General features: G+C 32.0%; 15 non-coding genes across 15 annotated transcripts; all 15 read right to left on the bottom strand.

Annotated features, from left to right (window-relative positions):
- Positions 1-8936: 8936 nt before the first annotated feature.
- Positions 8937-9018, bottom strand: TRNAS-GCU. The gene has a single exon. It is a non-coding gene; the product is annotated as a tRNA-Ser (tRNA).
- Positions 9019-9786: 768 nt separating this feature from the next.
- TRNAS-GCU lies at positions 9787-9868 on the bottom strand. The gene has a single exon. It is a non-coding gene; the product is annotated as a tRNA-Ser (tRNA).
- Positions 9869-10639: 771 nt separating this feature from the next.
- TRNAS-GCU lies at positions 10640-10721 on the bottom strand. The gene has a single exon. It is a non-coding gene; the product is annotated as a tRNA-Ser (tRNA).
- Positions 10722-11487: 766 nt separating this feature from the next.
- Positions 11488-11569, bottom strand: TRNAS-GCU. Its single transcript has one exon. It is a non-coding gene; the product is annotated as a tRNA-Ser (tRNA).
- Positions 11570-12108: 539 nt separating this feature from the next.
- Positions 12109-12190, bottom strand: TRNAS-GCU. Its single transcript has one exon. It is a non-coding gene; the product is annotated as a tRNA-Ser (tRNA).
- A 766-nt stretch (positions 12191-12956) lies between these two features.
- On the bottom strand, positions 12957-13038 carry TRNAS-GCU. Its single transcript has one exon. It is a non-coding gene; the product is annotated as a tRNA-Ser (tRNA).
- A 539-nt stretch (positions 13039-13577) lies between these two features.
- Positions 13578-13659, bottom strand: TRNAS-GCU. Its single transcript has one exon. It is a non-coding gene; the product is annotated as a tRNA-Ser (tRNA).
- Positions 13660-14198: 539 nt separating this feature from the next.
- On the bottom strand, positions 14199-14280 carry TRNAS-GCU. The gene has a single exon. It is a non-coding gene; the product is annotated as a tRNA-Ser (tRNA).
- A 1359-nt stretch (positions 14281-15639) lies between these two features.
- TRNAS-GCU lies at positions 15640-15721 on the bottom strand. The gene has a single exon. It is a non-coding gene; the product is annotated as a tRNA-Ser (tRNA).
- Positions 15722-16260: 539 nt separating this feature from the next.
- TRNAS-GCU lies at positions 16261-16342 on the bottom strand. Its single transcript has one exon. It is a non-coding gene; the product is annotated as a tRNA-Ser (tRNA).
- Positions 16343-17928: 1586 nt separating this feature from the next.
- Positions 17929-18010, bottom strand: TRNAS-GCU. Its single transcript has one exon. It is a non-coding gene; the product is annotated as a tRNA-Ser (tRNA).
- Positions 18011-18775: 765 nt separating this feature from the next.
- TRNAS-GCU lies at positions 18776-18857 on the bottom strand. Its single transcript has one exon. It is a non-coding gene; the product is annotated as a tRNA-Ser (tRNA).
- A 539-nt stretch (positions 18858-19396) lies between these two features.
- Positions 19397-19478, bottom strand: TRNAS-GCU. Its single transcript has one exon. It is a non-coding gene; the product is annotated as a tRNA-Ser (tRNA).
- A 1586-nt stretch (positions 19479-21064) lies between these two features.
- Positions 21065-21146, bottom strand: TRNAS-GCU. Its single transcript has one exon. It is a non-coding gene; the product is annotated as a tRNA-Ser (tRNA).
- A 766-nt stretch (positions 21147-21912) lies between these two features.
- On the bottom strand, positions 21913-21994 carry TRNAS-GCU. Its single transcript has one exon. It is a non-coding gene; the product is annotated as a tRNA-Ser (tRNA).
- Between the last annotated feature and the right edge of the window lie 453 nt (positions 21995-22447).

The raw sequence follows: 22447 nt of genomic DNA, 5'->3' as shown, positions 1-22447 counted from the left end.
TACACGTATGACATATATGTGATGCTTGGAAGAAAACAAAATTGCACTACATGTCTGAACAGTACATATATAGCCTTGAATTGTACATACATAGCTTGATGCCAAACATTGCCAATCAACATATAGTACGTATATACTTATATATAATGATCCATTTGATTCCAAATCAACAAATTGATTTTGATTCCATTAACAATTTCATACAGACAGTATACGAATGGGTTTTAACAGAAACAAGGCAGTACTATACGTACCCATCAACAACGAACTGTACAATCACATGTGCATACACACGTATAATATTAATTCCATAATTATATATGTACAGTTATGAGAACACTTGACATGGATAATAATCAACAACCCATAATCAAATAAACCTTATAATTAAAAAAATCACCAAATATCATGAACCCTAATTTTAGTGATTAATCAATTTACAAGCAGGCTCTGATACCAAATGTTAAATAATCCTTTATGCGCTATAACTTAAATGCGGAAGCACAATTAACAATGATCGCATGTAAATCAAATCAATCAACTAAACAATGTTCATGATCATGGACTTTTAATTAAATAGGAAAGATATGACTTACTTGGTTCCATTGAAGATGTAATCTCTATTAGAGATTTATATAGTAATGAGAGTTAATGGTTCAGATGAACTACCATGAAAAGCTTAAATAATATTTGGAGTTGTGGAGTTATGAATATTATTTTAGTTTGGTAGAAAGTAAGTTGGGAAATATGAATGTTGCGTACAAATCGTTGTGCACAAGTGGTTAATGAAAAGATGGATTCGGGTTGTTTCCTTTCGTTAACAAGTTATGTGACCTTTTGTTAGTTTCGTTGGTTAATCAAATACATTTGTCTTTGAACAATGTATTACACGAATGAGTGCATGAAATGTCTTGGACCTTTCGGCCTCATGAATTAACGAAGGGAAACAAAAGCTATTAACGAAAGTTGAAACAAAAGCTAATAACGAAAGTGTTAATAGCTTTAATAACGAATGTGTTATTAATAACGAAAGTGTTAATAACGAAAGCCAAACAAAAGCTATTAACAAAAGCTTGGTTCTAAATGAATGCTGCATGCATGTAAGTATTAATATAATATATATTATTTATTTATTTATTTATTTTGCATGTTAGCATGCAATGAGTTAATAAATATATAATATATATATTTTTTACTTTGTTATTTTGTGTGCAGTGCATGAACCTACGAAGGTCCATATCATATGAATATATATAATATTCAATTATATATTTTCTCATGTCTGATATATCAGATAAGATCTATCTTATGGGAGTTGAGTTTTAAATTCAAATAATTAACTTCCATGTAACTTCTCCAACAGTTATATTTTGCATCTATAAATATATGGAGAAACATCTGAAGAAAGAAACATGCAATAAACTTGCATTAAACTGAGATATTTCACGGTACTGCATTTCAACAGGAAGTTCTTAAACAAAGCAACTTAAGAATTTCATCATCTTCTTGTATCCCATAAGATTAAATCTTGAACCTTGTTGCTTTATATAAGGGAGATTTAAAGCTTATAAGAAAGTGATCACACGCCTGAAGATCCTGTTTCCTCACTTCCCTATCATCAAACACTCCATTTTTCAAACAATCTATAAGCTTTAAAATTCTGTTTCTGAGGAAGGATGAGTTCTGGACTTCTGGACTTTGCAACCAACTTCCCTAAGTTAGAGTAGTTTGAAGGCGTGGGCTTCCGTAGGTGGCAGAAGAAGATGAAGTTCCTCCTTGCGGCTCTGAACGTGGCATACATACTAAGTACCCCAAAGCCGGAGGAACGAGAAGATGAGACTCTCGAGGCAACTCGCCGGAGACTCAAATGGGAGAATGATGACCTTGCCTGCCGTGGCCATATTCTGAACGGTATGTCTGACACCCTCTTTGATATTTATCAGTATGAGGAATCCTCAAAGGACCTCTGGGATGTACTTGAAGCAAAGCACATATCTGAGGATGCCTCTAGTAAGAAATTCCTGGTAAGTGAGTTCAATGATTATAAAATGGTGGACAATCGTCCGGTCATGGAACAATTCCATGAGATTGTCAGGATACTTGGGCAAATGAGGCAACATGATATGCATATGGATGATTCCATTGCCATAGCCAGTATCATTGATAAGTTGCCCCCTTCCTGGAAAAAGGTACAACGTACCTTAAAGCATAAAAAGGAAGCTCTTACCATGGAACAGTTGGGGGTTGACCTTCGGGTTGAGGAGGGAATCAGACTGCAAGAAAGTAAGAATGCTGGTGGTGCAAAGGTCACCGGGGCTTCAGGTTCTGTCATCAACTATGTTGATGAAGGCAAATCAAGTGGGAACCGTAAAGGAAAAGGGAAGCCAGGAAAGGCCACAAATTCTTCAAAGTTTAAGAAGAAAGGAAAAGGAAAAGGAAAGACATCTATATCATGCTGGGTGTGCAACGGTCCACACTTTAAAAAAGACTGTGAAGTCTGGAAGAAAAGAAAGGCACAAATGGAAGGTAAAAATTCTGGTGATCATGACCAGGGAAGTGGCCAATGGAAACAAGGTAAAATAATTAATCTTGTTTCTGATAGTACTGAAAATTTCATTGCTATGATATCTGAAATTTGTGTCATGCAGACTGATGACTCATGGTGGGTTGATACTGGGGCAACCAGACATGTCTGCAATGATATAAATCTTTATAAGATTTATAAAAGTCGAATGATGGTCCAAGCCTGTACATGGGAAATGATTCCATGGTGAAAGTCAAAGGCATTGGACAAGTTGAGTTGTTGCTTACTTCTGGAAAGAAGTTGACACTCACAGATGTGTATCATGCCCCAGATGTTAGAAAAAATTTAGTTTCTGGCATTGTATTAAACAAGTGTGGTTTTAAACTAGTTTTTGAAGCAGATAGATTTATTTTATCCAAGGCCGGTATCTTTGTAGGCCAAGGATTTCTATCAAACAATATGTTTAAGTTGAATATTAATAATATTGTTGGTTATGTGTATTCAGTTTGTACATCTTCATTATGGCATTTTCGTTTATGTCATGTAAACTATAAAAGTGTATGTGAGATGGCTAAAGATGGATTAATTCCATCCTTTGATCTGAATATGGAACAATGCAGTGCATGCATGTTGAATAAAATAACTAGGAATCCTTTTCCTAGTATAAAAAGGAATTCAATTTTACTTGAATTAATTCACAGTGACTTGTGTGATTTTCATAGCACCCCATCTTTGGGAAATAAAAAATATATAGTCACATTCATTGATGACTATTCAAGACTCTGCTATGTGTACCTCCTGCATTCTAAGGATGAAGCCTTAGAAAAATTTAAAATATTTAAATTGGAGGTGGAATTGCAAACTAGTCAGTTAGTAAAAATTTTACGTACTGACAGAGGTGGTGAATATTATGACCCATTATTTTTCCAATCTATTGGTGTCATTCATGAGACCACAGCTCCTTATACACCACAACAAAATGGTGTAGCAGAAAGGAAAAATAGAGTACTCAAAGAAATGGTAAACTGCATGTTATCAGTTTCCGGTCTAAGTGAAGGTTTCTGGGGAGAAGCCATGCTAACTGCATGTTATATTCTCAATAGAGTTCCTAACAAAAGAAATAGGGTAACTCCCTATGAACTTTGGCACAAAAGAAAACCAAACTTTTTTTTTTTTTTGAGCCAGAAAACCAAACTTGAATTACTTGAAAGTTTGGGGTTGCAGGGCCGTGGTACGGTTGCCAGAACCTAAACGGAAGGCTCTGGGAGAAAAAGGCATAGACTGTATTTTTATAGGATATGCAGAACACAGCAAAGCATACAGGTTCTATGTTATAGAACCAAATGATTTTATTTCGGTTCATACCGTAATAGAGTCCCGAGATGCTATCTTTGATGAAAATCGTTTTTCATCAATAAATAGAACTAAGGATTTAATTCCCAGTTCTAGTGGGACCAAAGTTGATGATCAAATTCATGATCATGCAAGTTCACAGGAACCTGAGCTTAGAAAAAGTAAAAGAACAAGAAAAGAAAAAAACATTTGGACCAGATTTCCAAATGTACTTGATAGAAGGATCAAGGGAGTGTACAGAGACTAAAAATCTATATTATTTTAATATAGAGGATGATCCTAATACTTTTGAGGAAGCCATGAATTCTCAAGATATTGCTTTCTGGAAAGAAGCAATAAATGATGAGATGGATTCTATAATGGGGAATAATACGTGGATTTTAACTAATCCACCGAATGGTAGTAAACCAATAGGCTGCAAGTGGATTTTCAAAAAGAAAATGAAAGTTGATGGTACCATTGAAAAATTTAAAGCCAGACTTGTCGCACAGGGCTTTAAGCAGAAAGAAGGAGTTGACTTCTTTGACACTTATGCTCCAGTAGCAAGAATTGCTACTATTAGATTGTTAATTGCCATTTCGGCTATACACAATCTAGTGGTTCACCAAATGGATGTTAAGACTGCATTTTTAAATGGTGAATTGGAGGAGGAGGTTTACATGAAGCAACCAGAAGGTTTTGTGGTTGCAGGCCAAGAAAATAAAGTTTGCAAATTGATTAAGTCACTTTATGGCTTAAAACAAGCCCCTAAGCAATGGCATGATCGGTTTGATCAAGTGGTGCTAGCTAATGGGTACAGAATAAATCAGTCAGATAAATGCATCTACAGCAAATTTAATAACCAAGGACAAGGGGTTATTATTTGCTTATATGTAGATGACATGTTGATCTTTGGTACTGATTTGGAAAAGGTTAAGGAAACTAAGGATTTTCTTAGTTCCAGTTTTTCCATGAAAGATTTAGGAGAAGCAGAAGTTATTCTTGGGATAAGAATAATTAAACTTCAGGATGGTGTAAGTTTAACACAATCTCATTACATTGAGAAAGTGTTAAAAAGATTTAATCACTTTAGTCACTACAAGAAAAATGCACATAGACAACACTAGAAAGACAACAGTTATTAAGAAAAGTGTTGTCTTTTGTATAAAAGACAACAGTTTGGTCCAAAACCGTTGTCTTTGATGCAACATTTTTGTCAAAGACAACGGTTTTTATATAACCGTTGTTATAAGTGTGTTGTCTTTGTGCATTTTGTGAAAAGACAACACCACAACGACAACGGTTTTTTAAAACCGTTGTCTATGTGCGTTTTTTTTTTTAAAAGACAACGGTTTTTTTAACCGTTGTCGTTGCTGTGTTGTCTTTAAGCGCACTAGAATACACAACACTAAAAAGACAACGGTTGTTTAAAACTGTTGTCTTTGTGCGCTCTTTTTTTAAAAAACGACAACGGTTTTATTTAACCGTTGTCGTTTGTGTGTTGTCTTTAAGCGCACTAGAATACACAACACTACAAAGACAACGGTTTTTTAAAACCGTTGTCTTTGCGCATTATTATTTTATAAAAGACAACGGTTTTATTTAACCGTTGTCATTTATGTGTTGTCTTTAATAGCACTTGAATACACAACACTACAATGACAACGGTTTTATATAACCGTTGTCGTTGCGCGTTCTTTATTTGTTTAAGACAACGGTTTTATTTAACGTTGTCTTTGGTATGTTGTCTTTAAGCGTATTTGAATACACAACACTACAAAGACAACGGTTATAAAAAATCGTTGTCTTTGCGCATCATTATTTTATAAAAGACAACAATTGTATAAAATAAAAACAAGGATGTTATTAACAAGAGTTGAACCTATAACCTCAAACATAACAAATAAGATTTAACCAACTAAGCAACACAAACTCTTATATACCAAAGTGCAACATCTGGTATATAACTGGGTTGTCTATGAAAACCAAGACAACGATTTTATAAAATAGGTTAGGATGCCTCTAGGAAAAATGGAACCCAAAACTTCTAACATAATAAACTAAGCTAAACCCACCAAGCCACACCAACACTTGTGTATTTAAGTGCAACATCAAATATATAACAAGTTTGGTTCTATGTTGTCCCTGAGAACCAAGACAATGATTGTATAAAGTAGAACCAAGCTAAACCCACCAAGCCACACTAACACTTATGTATTTAGGCTAAACCCACAAAGTCACACCAACTCTTGTTTACTAAAGTGTTACACATTATCTTTTACCTATAATTTGGACCTTCATTGTTTTTGTTTTACATACAATGATCACATCATTGCTTGATTTGCACTAACTGAAAACTGAGAATTTCCTGAATTTGTATTGTTATCACTATTGCTGGTTGCTGTTGTTATTATTATATCTTTGGTTTCTTGAAAGTAGCACCTTAAGATTTGTCCATTGAAATTTCTGGATACTTAACCTGGGAAGCTAAGAAGTAAAGACAATTAATGGACTCTTTACTTTTGTGAGTTCTATTATCTTTTTCTGAATTCCATTCATCTCAAAGAAATCATTTATCTTTTATTTGCAGGTATATATACAAGCTACAGGTGAAAACAGTGCAGAAATGGTAACTGATGAAGGTGCTATATATCTTACATCAAATAAGGGATACAACTGGAGGGCTGCTGTGCAAGAAACTGTTTCTGCTACACTGAATAGGTAACCCATTGACAAATATAATTTTGGACTGCCAACTAGTTTGAGTTCAAATTCACAGGTTATGTGTTTAACACATTGTTTGAGTACTGACAGTACTACTCTTATAACTCTTGGAATTATAGAGCTATTGGTGAACCTTATGCCTTCAAAACCTTTCTTTCATAAATAATGGATTTTTTGTAATCCTTTTATCATTGGTTATACTTTGCTCCTGCTGATTCACTAACAGAGTAACAAGGTCATTTCTTACAATACAAGTTCAACATATTATCCTCTACCTATTGAAGTAACTTCATAGTTCATAGGCAGCATTTCTTTGAAAATTTTGTACTTAAGTTATTGAGTTTCTAGAAGTTTTCAAAATTAGAAAGTTTCATGGAGAATGAACTAAAGAAACTTCATAGTTCAAGGTTAGTGGTTCTTGCAAATTATTCCTAACTTATTTCGAATTTCATTGCAAATTTATTATATGTATACTAATTTATTTACTCACTTTTTACATGTAGTTCCAACAAGTTGATTATGACAAAGCGGTTATTGATCTGGTGCGATCTGAATGGGCCAATATTCTATCAAGTCATATAGAGTAGGTATGATTTGGTCATTAGAACGTTGTGATCATTTGGACTTGAATTGGTTCGTGGAATTGTTTTTTGTGTAGTAGTATTATGACTTGGATGATAATTAGAATTGGTCATGGAAGTCTTTTGACTTGTTATTTTGAACCTTATTAGCTTGTGCACAATTATGTAACTACACTTTGCAACATATGGTGAATGGATAATTTTTTTTTATACGATTATAATTTAAGCAGGTGAAAAACGGTTAAAATCCGTTGTCTATTTTACAATAGACAACAGTTAGAAACCGTTGACTTTTCTACAAAAGACAACAGTTTATGGGTGTGACAAAAGCGATTTCAACAACACACAATAGACAATAGTTTATAACTGTTGTCTTTTAAAGAAAAGACAACAGTTAAAAACCGTTGTCTATGTACGTGACTTTTAACAACACCGGTTTCAACAACACTTAATAGACAACGGCTAAAAAACCGTTGTTGTTGGTAGAAAAGACAACGGTTAATAACCGTTGTCTATGTGCGTGACTTTTAACAACACCGGTTTCAACAACACTTAATATACAACGGTTAAAACACTGTTGTCGTTGGTAGAAAAGACAACGGTTAATAACCGTTGTCTATGTGTGTGACTTTTAACAACACCGGTTTCAACAACACTTAATAGACAACGGTTAAAAAACCGTTGTTGTTTATAGAAAAGACAACGGTTAATAACCGTTGTCTATGTGCATGACTTTTAACAACACCGGTTTCAACAACACTTAATAGACAACGGTTAAAAAACCGTTGTCGTTTCTTGAAAAGACAACGGTTATTAACCGTTGTCTATGTGCGTGACTTACAACAACACCGGCTTCAACAACACTTAATAGACAACGGTTAAAAAACCGTTGTTGTTTCTAGAAAAGACAACGGTTAAAAAACCGTTGTCTATGCGCGGGACTTACAACAACACCGGCTTCAACAACAGAAATTATACCCCTACGACAACGGTTAATAACCGTTGTCTATGAGCATTTTTCTTGTAGTACTAAAAAAACGGATTATTATCTTTTTAAGAGATTTTTTTCAACAACTTACTTTGATACAATGTAATATTTATTTTTAAGTACTTTCTCAACCAACTGAATCACAAAGACTCTCAAACTCATGACGTCCTATTTAGGAGAGCCACTTCATGCCACTAAAAAGTCCGCAAGATCATTAACTGGTTAAAGAGTTAATGTACTTCGATCAAAAGTTTAAAACGAACTTCAATATTTTAAAATAGTTACAATATTTTTTTTATTTTTTTTTTTGGAATTAACCAAATAAAATTGCATTGTTTCAAATAATTTAAAATTTACTTTTATCGTTGCTTGAGAGATTTGGATTCTCGTTGGGAAAATGCATGTACTTAGCAGGCACACGCCCTAACCACTCGGCTAAAAAAACTTGTGTGTTCTTTTATGGTAGAAAAATCGAAACGGATCATTATTTTTTTTTAGTTTTTTTTTTCTACAAATTACTCTGTTTCAATGTAATATTTGTTTATAACTACATCCTCAACCTACTAAATCAGAAAGAATCAATATTTCCCAAATGGGGCTCAATCCCATGACCTCCTATATCGGAGAGCTACTTCATGCCGCTAAAAAGACCACAAGATCATTTACTCGTTAAAGAGTTCATATCCTACAATTAAAAATTTAAAACGAATTTCATTATTTCAAAATAGTTTTTGTATTAACCAAAGAAAATTGCATTGTTTCAAATAATTAAAAAATTTACTTCTATCGTTGCCTGAGAGATTCGAACTCTCACAGGGAAACCCCATGTACTTAGCAGGCACACGCCTTAACCACTCAGCCAAAGCAACATGTGTGATATTTTATTGTATATGACAAAAACAGATTACTATCTTTTTAAGAGATTTTTTCCAACAACTTACTTTGATACAATGTAATATTTATTTTTAAGTAATTTCTCAACCAACTGAATCACAAAGACTCTCAAACCCATGACGTCCTATTTAGGAGAGCCACTTCATGCCACTAAAAAGTCCACAAGATCATTAACTGGTTAAAGAGTTAATGTACTTCAATCAAAAGTTTAAAACGAACTTCAATATTTTAAAATAGTTACAATATTTTTTTTATTTTTTTTTTTGGAATTAACCAAAGAAAATTGCATTGTTTCAAATAATTTAAAATTTACTTTTATCTTTGCTTGAGAGATTTGGACTCTCGTTGGGAAAACGCATGTACTTAGCAGGCACACGCCCTAACCACTCGGCTAAAAAAACTTGTGTGTTCTTTTATGGTAGAAAAATCGAAACGGATCATTATTTGTTTTTAGTTATTTTTTTCTACAAATTACTATGTTTCAATGTAATATTTGTTTATAACTACTTCCTCAACCTACTAAATCACAAAGAATCAATATTTCCCAAATGGGGCTCAATCCCATGACCTCCTATATCGGACAGCTACTTCATGCCGCTAAAAAGGCCACAAGATCATTTACTGGTTAAAGATTTCATATCCTACAATTAAAAATTTAAAACGAATTTCATTATTTCAAAATAGTTTTTGTATTAACCAAAGAAAATTGCATTGTTTCAAATAATTAAAAAATTTACTTCTATCGTTGCCTGAGAGATTCGAACTCTCGCGGAGAAACCCCATGTACTTAGCAGGCACACGCCTTAACCACTCGGCCAAAGCAACAAGTGTGTTATTTTATTGTATATGAAAAAGACGGATTACTATCTTTTTAAGAGATTTTTCCAACAACTTAATTTGAAACAATGTAATATTTATTTTTAAGTACTTTCTCAACCAACTGAATCACAAAGACTCTCAAACTCATGACGTCCTATTTAGGAGAGCCACTTCATGCCACTAAAAAGTCCACAAGATCATTAACTGGTTAAAGAGTTAATGTACTTCAATCAAAAGTTTAAAACGAACTTCAATATTTTAAAATAGTTACAATATTTTTTTTATTTTTTTATTTTTTGGAATTAACCAAAGAAAATTGCATTGTTTCAAATAATTTAAAATTTACTTTTATCGTTGCTTGAGAGATTTGGACTCTCGTTGGGAAAACGCATCTACTTAGCAGGCACACGCCCTAACCACTCGGCTAAAAAAAACTTGTGTGTTCTTTTATGGTAGAAAAATCGAAACGGATCATTATTTTTTTTAGTTTTTCTTTTTCTACAAATTACTCTGTTTCAATGTAATATTTGTTTATAACTACTTCCTCAACCTACTAAATCACAAAGAATCAATATTTCCCAAATGGGGCTCAATCCCATGACCTCCTATATCGGAGAGCTACTTCATGCCGCTAAAAAGACCACAAGATCATTTACTCGTTAAAGAGTTCATATCCTACAATTAAAAATTTAAAACGAATTTCATTATTTCAAAATAGTTTTTGTATTAACCAAAGAAAATTGCATTGTTTCAAATAATTAAAAAATTTACTTCTATCGTTGCCTGAGAGATTCGAACTCTCACATGGAAACCCCATGTACTTAGCAGGCACACGCCTTAACCACTCAGCCAAAGCAACATGTGTGTTATTTTATTGTATATGAAAAAAACGGATTACTATCTTTTTAAGAGATTTTTTCCAACAACTTACTTTGATACAATGTAATATTTATTTTTAAGTACTTTCTCAACCAATTGAATCACAAAGACTCTCAAACTCATGACGTCCTATTTAGGAGAGCCACTTCATGCCACTAAAAAGTCCAAGAGATCATTAACTGGTTAAAGAGTTAATGTACTTCAATCAAAAGTTTAAAACGAACTTCAATATTTTAAAATAGTTACAATATTTTTTTATTTTTTTTTTTGGAATTAACCAAAAAAATTGCATTGATTTAAATAATTTAAAATTTACTTTTATCTTTGCTTGAGAGATTTGGACTTTCGTTGGGAAAACGCATGTACTTAGCAGGCACACGCCCTAACCACTCGGCTAAAAAAACATGTGTGTTCTTTTATGGTAGAAAAATTGAAACGGATCATTATTTTTTTTTAGTTTTTTTTTTTCTACAAATTACTCTGTTTCAATGTAATATTTGTTTATAACTACTTCCTCAACCTACTAAATCACAAAGAATCAATATTTCCCAAATGGGGCTCAATCCCATGACCTCCTATATCGGAGAGCTACTTCATGCCGCTAAAAAGACCACAAGATCATTTACTGGTTAGAGAGTTCATATCCTACAGTTAAAAATTTAAAACGAATTTCATTATTTCAAAATAGATTTGTATTAACCAAAGAAAATTGCATTGTTTCAAATAAATAAAAATTTTACTTCTATCGTTGCCTGAGAGATTTAAACTCTCACGGGGAAACCCCATGTACTTAGCAGGCACACGCCTTAACCACTCGGCCAAAGTAACATGTGCGTTATTTTATTGTATATGAAAAAAACGGATTACTATCTTTTTAAGAGATTTTTTCCAACAACTTACTTTGATACAATGTAATATTTGTTTTTAAGTACTTTCTCAGCCAACTGAATCACAAAGACTCTCAAACTCATGACGTCCCATTTAGGAGAGCCACTACATGCCACTAAAAAGTGCACAAGATCATTTACTGGTTAAAGAGTTAATGTATTTCAATAAAAAGTTTAAAACGAACTTCAATATATTAAAATAGTTACAAGATTTTATTTTTTATTTTTTGGAATTAACCAAAGAAAATTGCATTTTTCAAATCACAAATAATCAATATTTCCCAAATGGGGCTCAATCCCATGACCTCCTATATCGGAGAGCTACTTCATGCCGCTAAAAAGACCACAAGATCATTTACTGGTTAAAGAGTTCATATCCTACAATTTAAAATTTAAAATGAATTTCATTATTTCAAAATAGTTTTTGTATTAACCAAAGAAAATTGCATTGCTTCAAATAATTAAAAAGTTTACTTCTATCGTTGCCTGAGAGATTCGAACTCTCGCGGGGAAACCCCATGTACTTAGCAGGCACACGCCTTAACCACTCGGCCAAAGTAACATGTGTGTTATTTTATTGTATATGAAAAAAACGGATTACTATCTTTTTAAGAGATTTTTTCCAACAACTTACTTTGATACAATGTAATATTTATTTTTAAGTACTTTCTCAACCAATTGAATCACAAAGACTCTCAAACTCATGACGTCCTATTTAGGAGAGCCACTTCATGCCACTAAAAAGTCCAAGAGATCATTAACTGGTTAAAGAGTTAATGTACTTCAATCAAAAGTTTAAAACGAACTTCAATATTTTAAAATAGTTACAATATTTTTTTATTTTTTTTTTTGGAATTAACCAAAAAAATTGCATTGATTTAAATAATTTAAAATTTACTTTTATCTTTGCTTGAGAGATTTGGACTTTCGTTGGGAAAACGCATGTACTTAGCAGGCACACGCCCTAACCACTCGGCTAAAAAAACATGTGTGTTCTTTTATGGTAGAAAAATTGAAACGGATCATTATTTTTTTTTAGTTTTTTTTTTTCTACAAATTACTCTGTTTCAATGTAATATTTGTTTATAACTACTTCCTCAACCTACTAAATCACAAAGAATCAATATTTCCCAAATGGGGCTCAATCCCATGACCTCCTATATCGGAGAGCTACTTCATGCCGCTAAAAAGACCACAAGATCATTTACTGGTTAGAGAGTTCATATCCTACAGTTAAAAATTTAAAACGAATTTCATTATTTCAAAATAGATTTGTATTAACCAAAGAAAATTGCATTGTTTCAAATAAATAAAAATTTTACTTCTATCGTTGCCTGAGAGATTTAAACTCTCACGGGGAAACCCCATGTACTTAGCAGGCACACGCCTTAACCACTCGGCCAAAGTAACATGTGCGTTATTTTATTGTATATGAAAAAAACGGATTACTATCTTTTTAAGAGATTTTTTCCAACAACTTACTTTGATACAATGTAATATTTGTTTTTAAGTACTTTCTCAGCCAACTGAATCACAAAGACTCTCAAACTCATGACGTCCCATTTAGGAGAGCCACTACATGCCACTAAAAAGTGCACAAGATCATTTACTGGTTAAAGAGTTAATGTATTTCAATAAAAAGTTTAAAACGAACTTCAATATATTAAAATAGTTACAAGATTTTATTTTTTATTTTTTGGAATTAACCAAAGAAAATTGCATTTTTCAAATCACAAATAATCAATATTTCCCAAATGGGGCTCAATCCCATGACCTCCTATATCGGAGAGCTACTTCATGCCGCTAAAAAGACCACAAGATCATTTACTGGTTAAAGAGTTCATATCCTACAATTTAAAATTTAAAATGAATTTCATTATTTCAAAATAGTTTTTGTATTAACCAAAGAAAATTGCATTGCTTCAAATAATTAAAAAGTTTACTTCTATCGTTGCCTGAGAGATTCGAACTCTCGCGGGGAAACCCCATGTACTTAGCAGGCACACGCCTTAACCACTCGGCCAAAGTAACATGTGTGTTATTTTATTGTATATGAAAAAAACGGATTAGTATCTTTTTAAGAGATTTTTTCCAACAACTTACTTTGATACAATGTAATATTTGTTTTTAAGTACTTTCTCAACCTACTGAATCACAAAGACTCTCAAACTCATGACGTCCCATTTAGGAGAGCCACTACATGCCACTAAAAAGTGCACAAGATCATTTACTGGTTATAGAGTTAATGTATTTCAATAAAAAGTTTAAAACGAACTTCAATATTTTAAAATAGTTACAAGATTTTATTTTTTATTTTTTGGGATTAACCAAAGAAAATTGCATTTTTCAAATCACAAATAATCAATATTTCCCAAATGGGGCTCAATCCCATGACCTCCTATATCGGAGAGCTACTTGATGCCGCTAAAAATACCACAAGATCATTTACTGGTTAAAGAGTTCATATCCTACAATTTAAAATTTAAAATGAATTTCATTATTTCAAAATAGTTTTTGTATTAACCCAAGAAAATTGCATTGCTTCAAATAATTAAAAAGTTTACTTCTATCGTTACCTGAGAGATTCGAACTCTCGCGGGGAAACCCCATGTACTTAGCAGGCACACGCCTTAACCACTCGGCCAAAGTAACATGTGTGTTATTTTATTGAATATGAAAAAAACGGATTAGTATCTTTTTAAGAGATTTTTTCCAACAACTTACTTTGATACAATGTAATATTTGTTTTTAAGTACATTCTCAACCTACTGAATCACAAAGACTCTCAAACTCATGACGTCCCATTTAGGAGAGCCACTTCATGCCACTAAAAAGTCCACAAGATCATTAACTGGTTAAAGAGTTAATGTACTTTAATCAAAAGTTTAAAACGAACTTCAATATTTTAAAATAGTTACAATATTTTTTTTATTTTTTTATTTTTTGGAATTAACCAAAGAAAATTGCATTGTTTCAAATAATTTAAAATTTACTTTTATCGTTGTTTGAGAGATTTGGACTCTCGTTGGGAAAACGCATCTACTTAGCAGGCACACGCCCTAACCACTCGGCTAAAAAAAACTTGTGTGTTCTTTTATGGTAGAAAAATCGAAACGGATCATTATTTTTTTTAGTTTTTCTTTTTCTACAAATTACTCTGTTTCAATGTAATATTTGTTTATAACTACTTCCTCAACCTACTAAATCACAAAGAATCAATATTTTCCAAATGGGGCTCAATCCCATGACCTCCTATATCGGAGAGCTACTTCATGTCGCTAAAAAGACCACAAGATCATTTACTCGTTAAAGAGTTCATATCCTACAATTAAAAATTTAAAACGAATTTCATTATTTCAAAATAGTTTTTGTATTAACCAAAGAAAATTGCATTGTTTCAAATAATTAAAAAATTTACGGGAAATCCCATGTACTTAGCAGGCACACGCCTTAACCACTCGGCCAAAGCAACATGTGTGTTATTTTATTGTATATGAAAAAAACGGATTACTATCTTTTTAAGAGATTTTTTCCAACAACTTACTTTGATACAATGTAATATTTGTTTTTAAGTACTTTCTCAGCCAACTGAATCACAAAGACTCTCAAACTCATGACGTCCCATTTAGGAGAGCCACTACATGCCACTAAAAAGTGCACAAGATCATTTACTGGTTAAAGAGTTAATGTATTTCAATAAAAAGTTTAAAACGAACTTCAATATATTAAAATAGTTACAAGATTTTATTTTTTATTTTTTGGAATTAACCAAAGAAAATTGCATTTTTCAAATCACAAATAATCAATATTTCCCAAATGGGGCTCAATCCCATGACCTCCTATATCGGAGAGCTACTTCATGCCGCTAAAAAGACCACAAGATCATTTACTGGTTAAAGAGTTCATATCCTACAATTTAAAATTTAAAATGAATTTCATTATTTCAAAATAGTTTTTGTATTAACCAAAGAAAATTGCATTGCTTCAAATAATTAAAAAGTTTACTTCTATCGTTGCCTGAGAGATTCGAACTCTCGCGGGGAAACCCCATGTACTTAGCAGGCACACGCCTTAACCACTCGGCCAAAGTAACATGTGTGTTATTTTATTGTATATGAAAAAAACGGATTAGTATCTTTTTAAGAGATTTTTTCCAACAACTTACTTTGATACAATGTAATATTTGTTTTTAAGTACTTTCTCAACCTACTGAATCACAAAGACTCTCAAACTCATGACGTCCCATTTAGGAGAGCCACTACATGCCACTAAAAAGTGCACAAGATCATTTACTGGTTATAGAGTTAATGTATTTCAATAAAAAGTTTAAAACGAACTTCAATATTTTAAAATAGTTACAAGATTTTATTTTTTATTTTTTGGGATTAACCAAAGAAAATTGCATTTTTCAAATCACAAATAATCAATATTTCCCAAATGGGGCTCAATCCCATGACCTCCTATATCGGAGAGCTACTTGATGCCGCTAAAAATACCACAAGATCATTTACTGGTTAAAGAGTTCATATCCTACAATTTAAAATTTAAAATGAATTTCATTATTTCAAAATAGTTTTTGTATTAACCCAAGAAAATTGCATTGCTTCAAATAATTAAAAAGTTTACTTCTATCGTTACCTGAGAGATTCGAACTCTCGCGGGGAAACCCCATGTACTTAGCAGGCACACGCCTTAACCACTCGGCCAAAGTAACATGTGTGTTATTTTATTGAATATGAAAAAAACGGATTAGTATCTTTTTAAGAGATTTTTTCCAACAACTTACTTTGATACAATGTAATATTTGTTTTTAAGTACTTTCTCAACCTACTGAATCACAAAGACTCTCAAACTCATGACGTCCCATTTAGGAGAGCCACTTCATGCCACTAAAAAGTCCACAAGATCATTAACTGGTTAAAGAGTTAATGTACTTCAATCAAAAGTTTAAAACGAACTTCAATATTTTAAAATAGTTACAATATTTTTTTTATTTTTTTATTTTTTGGAATTAACCAAAGAAAATTGCATTGTTTCAAATAATTTAAAATTTACTTTTATCGTTGTTTGAGAGATTTGGACTCTCGTTGGGAAAACGCATCTACTTAGCAGGCACACGCCCTAACCACTCGGCTAAAAAAAACTTGTGTGTTCTTTTATGGTAGAAAAATCGAAACGGATCATTATTTTTTTTAGTTTTTCTTTTTCTACAAATTACTCTGTTTCAATGTAATATTTGTTTATAACTACTTCCTCAACCTACTAAATCACAAAGAATCAATATTTTCCAAATGGGGCTCAATCCCATGACCTCCTATATCGGAGAGCTACTTCATGTCGCTAAAAAGACCACAAGATCATTTACTCGTTAAAGAGTTCATATCCTACAATTAAAAATTTAAAACGAATTTCATTATTTCAAAATAGTTTTTGTATTAACCAAAGAAAATTGCATTGTTTCAAATAATTAAAAAATTTACGGGAAATCCCATGTACTTAGCAGGCACACGCCTTAACCACTCGGCCAAAGCAACATGTGTGTTATTTTATTGTATATGAAAAAAACGGATTACTATCTTTTTAAGAGATTTTTTCCAACAACTTACTTTGATACAATGTAATATTTATTTTTAAGTACTTTCTCAACCAATTGAATCACAAAGACTCTCAAACTCATGACGTCCTATTTAGGAGAGCCACTTCATGCCACTAAAAAGTCCAAGAGATCATTAACTGGTTAAAGAGTTAATGTACTTCAATCAAAAGTTTAAAACGAACTTCAATATTTTAAAATAGTTACAATATTTTTTTATTTTTTTTTTTGGAATTAACCAAAAAAATTGCATTGTTTCAAATAATTTAAAATTTACTTTTATCTTTGCATGAGAGATTTGGACTCTCGTTGGGAAAACGCATGTACTTAGCAGGCACACGCCCTAACCACTCGGCTAAAAAAACTTGTGTGTTCTTTTATGGTAGAAAAATCGAAACGGATCATTATTTTTTTTTAGTTTTTTTTTTTCTACAAATTACTCTGTTTCAATGTAATATTTGTTTATAACTACTTCCTCAACCTACTAAATCACAAAGAATCAATATTTCCCATATGGGGCTCAATCCCATGACCTCCTATATCAGAGAGCTACTTCATGCCACTAAAAAGACCACAAGATCATTTACTGGTTAAAGAGTTCATATCCTACAATTAAAAATTTAAAACGAATTTCATTATTTCAAAATAGATTTGTATTAACCAAAGAAAATTGCATTGTTTCAAATAATTAAAAATTTTACTTCTATCGTTGCCTGAGAGATTCGAACTCTCACGGGGAAACCCGATGTACTTAGCAGGCACACGCCTTAACCACTCGGCCAAAGTAACATGTGCGTTATTTTATTGTATATGAAAAAAACGGATTACTATCTTTTTAAGAGATTATTTCCAACAACTTACTTTGATACAATGTAATATTTGTTTTTAAGTACTTTCTCAACCTACTGAAACACAAAGACTCTCAAACTCATGACGTCCCATTTAGGAGACCCACTACATGCCACTAAAAAGTGCACAAGATCATTTACTGCTTAAAGAGTTAATGTGCTTCAATAAAAATTTAAAACGAACTTCAATATTTTAAAATAGTTACAAGATTTTATTTTTTATTTTTTGGAATTAACCAATGAAAATTGCATTTTTCAAATAATTTAAAATTTACTTTTGTCGTTGCTTGAGAGATTTGGACTCTCGTTGGGAAAACGCATGTACTTAGCAGGCACACGCCCTAACCACTCGGCTAAAAAAACTTGTGTGTTCCTTTATTGTAGAAAAATCGAAACGGATCATTATTTTTTTTTAGTTTTTTTTTTTCTACAAATTACTCTGTTTCAATGTAATATTTGTTTATAACTACTTCCTCAACCTACTAAATCACAAAGAATCAATATTTCCCAAATGGGGCTCAATCCCATGACCTCCTATATCGGAGAGCTACTTCATGCCGCTAAAAATACCACAAGATCATTTACTCGTTAAAGAGTTCATATCCTACAATTTAAAATTTAAAATGAATTTCATTATTTCAAAATAGTTTTTGTATTAACCAAAGAAAATTGCATTGCTTCAAATAATTAAAAAGTTTACTTCTATCGTTGCCTGAGAGATTCGAACTCTCGCGGGGAAACCCCATGTACTTAGCAGGCACACGCCTTAACCACTCGGCCAAAGTAACATGTGTGTTATTTTATTGTATATGAAAAAAACGGATTAGTATCTTTTTAAGAGATTTTTTCCAACAACTTACTTTGATACAATGTAATATTTGTTTTTAAGTACTTTCTCAACCTACTGAATCACAAAGACTCTCAAACTCATGACGTCCCATTTAGGAAAGCCACTACATGCCACTAAAAAGTGCACAAGATCATTTACTGGTTAAAGAGTTAATGTATTTCAATAAAAAGTTTAAAACGAACTTCAATATTTTAAAATAGTTACAAGATTTTATTTTTTATTTTTTGGAATTAACCAAAGAAAATTGCATTTTTCAAATCACAAATAATCAATATTTCCCAAATGGGGCTCAATCCCATGACCTCCTATATCGGAGAGCTACTTCATGCCGCTAAAAATACCACAAGATCATTTACTGGTTAAAGAGTTCATATCCTACAATTTAAAATTTAAAATGAATTTCATTATTTCAAAATAGTTTTTGTATTAACCCAAGAAAATTGCATTGCTTCAAATAATTAAAAAGTTTACTTCTATCGTTACCTGAGAGATTCGAACTCTCGCGGGGAAACCCCATGTACTTAGCAGGCACACGCCTTAACCACTCGGCCAAAGTAACATGTGTGTTATTTTATTGAATATGAAAAAAACGGATTAGTATCTTTTTAAGAGATTTTTTCCAACAACTTACTTTGATACAATGTAATATTTGTTTTTAAGTACTTTCTCAACCTACTGAATCACAAAGACTCTCAAACTCATGACGTCCCATTTAGGAGAGCCACTTCATGCCACTAAAAAGTCCACAAGATCATTAACTGGTTAAAGAGTTAATGTACTTCAATCAAAAGTTTAAAACGAACTTCAATATTTTAAAATAGTTACAATATTTTTTTTATTTTTTTATTTTTTGGAATTAACCAAAGAAAATTGCATTGTTTCAAATAATTTAAAATTTACTTTTATCGTTGTTTGAGAGATTTGGACTCTCGTTGGGAAAACGCATCTACTTAGCAGGCACACGCCCTAACCACTCGGCTAAAAAAAACTTGTGTGTTCTTTTATGGTAGAAAAATCGAAACGGATCATTATTTTTTTTAGTTTTTCTTTTTCTACAAATTACTCTGTTTCAATGTAATATTTGTTTATAACTACTTCCTCAACCTACTAAATCACAAAGAATCAATATTTTCCAAATGGGGCTCAATCCCATGACCTCCTATATCGGAGAGCTACTTCATGTCGCTAAAAAGACCACAAGATCATTTACTCGTTAAAGAGTTCATATCCTACAATTAAAAATTTAAAACGAATTTCATTATTTCAAAATAGTTTTTGTATTAACCAAAGAAAATTGCATTGTTTCAAATAATTAAAAAATTTACGGGAAATCCCATGTACTTAGCAGGCACACGCCTTAACCACTCGGCCAAAGCAACATGTGTGTTATTTTATTGTATATGAAAAAAACGGATTACTATCTTTTTAAGAGATTTTTTCCAACAACTTACTTTGATACAATGTAATATTTATTTTTAAGTACTTTCTCAACCAATTGAATCACAAAGACTCTCAAACTCATGACGTCCTATTTAGGAGAGCCACTTCATGCCACTAAAAAGTCCAAGAGATCATTAACTGGTTAAAGAGTTAATGTACTTCAATCAAAAGTTTAAAACGAACTTCAATATTTTAAAATAGTTACAATATTTTTTTATTTTTTTTTTTGGAATTAACCAAAAAAATTGCATTGTTTCAAATAATTTAAAATTTACTTTTATCTTTGCATGAGAGATTTGGACTCTCGTTGGGAAAACGCATGTACTTAGCAGGCACACGCCCTAACCACTCGGCTAAAAAAACTTGTGTGTTCTTTTATGGTAGAAAAATCGAAACGGATCATTATTTTTTTTTAGTTTTTTTTTTTCTACAAATTACTCTGTTTCAATGTAATATTTGTTTATAACTACTTCCTCAACCTACTAAATCACAAAGAATCAATATTTCCCATATGGGGCTCAATCCCATGACCTCCTATATCAGAGAGCTACTTCATGCCACTAAAAAGACCACAAGATCATTTACTGGTTAAAGAGTTCATATCCTACAATTAAAAATTTAAAACGAATTTCATTATTTCAAAATAGATTTGTATTAACCAAAGAAAATTGCATTGTTTCAAATAATTAAAAATTTTACTTCTATCGTTGCCTGAGAGATTCGAACTCTCACGGGGAAACCCGATGTACTTAGCAGGCACACGCCTTAACCACTCGGCCAAAGTAACATGTGCGTTATTTTATTGTATATGAAAAAAACGGATTACTATCTTTTTAAGAGATTATTTCCAACAACTTACTTTGATACAATGTAATATTTGTTTTTAAGTACTTTCTCAACCTACTGAAACACAAAGACTCTCAAACTCATGACGTCCCATTTAGGAGACCCACTACATGCCACTAAAAAGTGCACAAGATCATTTACTGCTTAAAGAGTTAATGTGCTTCAATAAAAATTTAAAACGAACTTCAATATTTTAAAATAGTTACAAGATTTTATTTTTTATTTTTTGGAATTAACCAATGAAAATTGCATTTTTCAAATAATTTAAAATTTACTTTTGTCGTTGCTTGAGAGATTTGGACTCTCGTTGGGAAAACGCATGTACTTAGCAGGCACACGCCCTAACCACTCGGCTAAAAAAACTTGTGTGTTCCTTTATTGTAGAAAAATCGAAACGGATCATTATTTTTTTTTAGTTTTTTTTTTTTCTACAAATTACTCTGTTTCAATGTAATATTTGTTTATAACTACTTCCTCAACCTACTAAATCACAAAGAATCAATATTTCCCAAATGGGGCTCAATCCCATGACCTCCTATATCGGAGAGCTACTTCATGCCGCTAAAAATACCACAAGATCATTTACTCGTTAAAGAGTTCATATCCTACAATTTAAAATTTAAAATGAATTTCATTATTTCAAAATAGTTTTTGTATTAACCAAAGAAAATTGCATTGCTTCAAATAATTAAAAAGTTTACTTCTATCGTTGCCTGAGAGATTCGAACTCTCGCGGGGAAACCCCATGTACTTAGCAGGCACACGCCTTAACCACTCGGCCAAAGTAACATGTGTGTTATTTTATTGTATATGAAAAAAACGGATTAGTATCTTTTTAAGAGATTTTTTCCAACAACTTACTTTGATACAATGTAATATTTGTTTTTAAGTACTTTCTCAACCTACTGAATCACAAAGACTCTCAAACTCATGACGTCCCATTTAGGAAAGCCACTACATGCCACTAAAAAGTGCACAAGATCATTTACTGGTTAAAGAGTTAATGTATTTCAATAAAAAGTTTAAAACGAACTTCAATATTTTAAAATAGTTACAAGATTTTATTTTTTATTTTTTGGAATTAACCAAAGAAAATTGCATTTTTCAAATCACAAATAATCAATATTTCCCAAATGGGGCTCAATCCCATGACCTCCTATATCGGAGAGCTACTTCATGCCGCTAAAAATACCACAAGATCATTTACTGGTTAAAGAGTTCATATCCTACAATTAAAAATTT

The sequence above is a fragment of the Ipomoea nil genome, unplaced genomic scaffold (genome assembly GCF_001879475.1).
Source record: "Ipomoea nil cultivar Tokyo-kokei standard unplaced genomic scaffold, Asagao_1.1 scaffold1525, whole genome shotgun sequence".
Taxonomy (NCBI): Eukaryota; Viridiplantae; Streptophyta; class Magnoliopsida; order Solanales; family Convolvulaceae; genus Ipomoea; species Ipomoea nil.
Note: the sequence above shows the minus strand (reverse complement) of the source record. Positions and strands in the feature narration are given on the sequence as shown.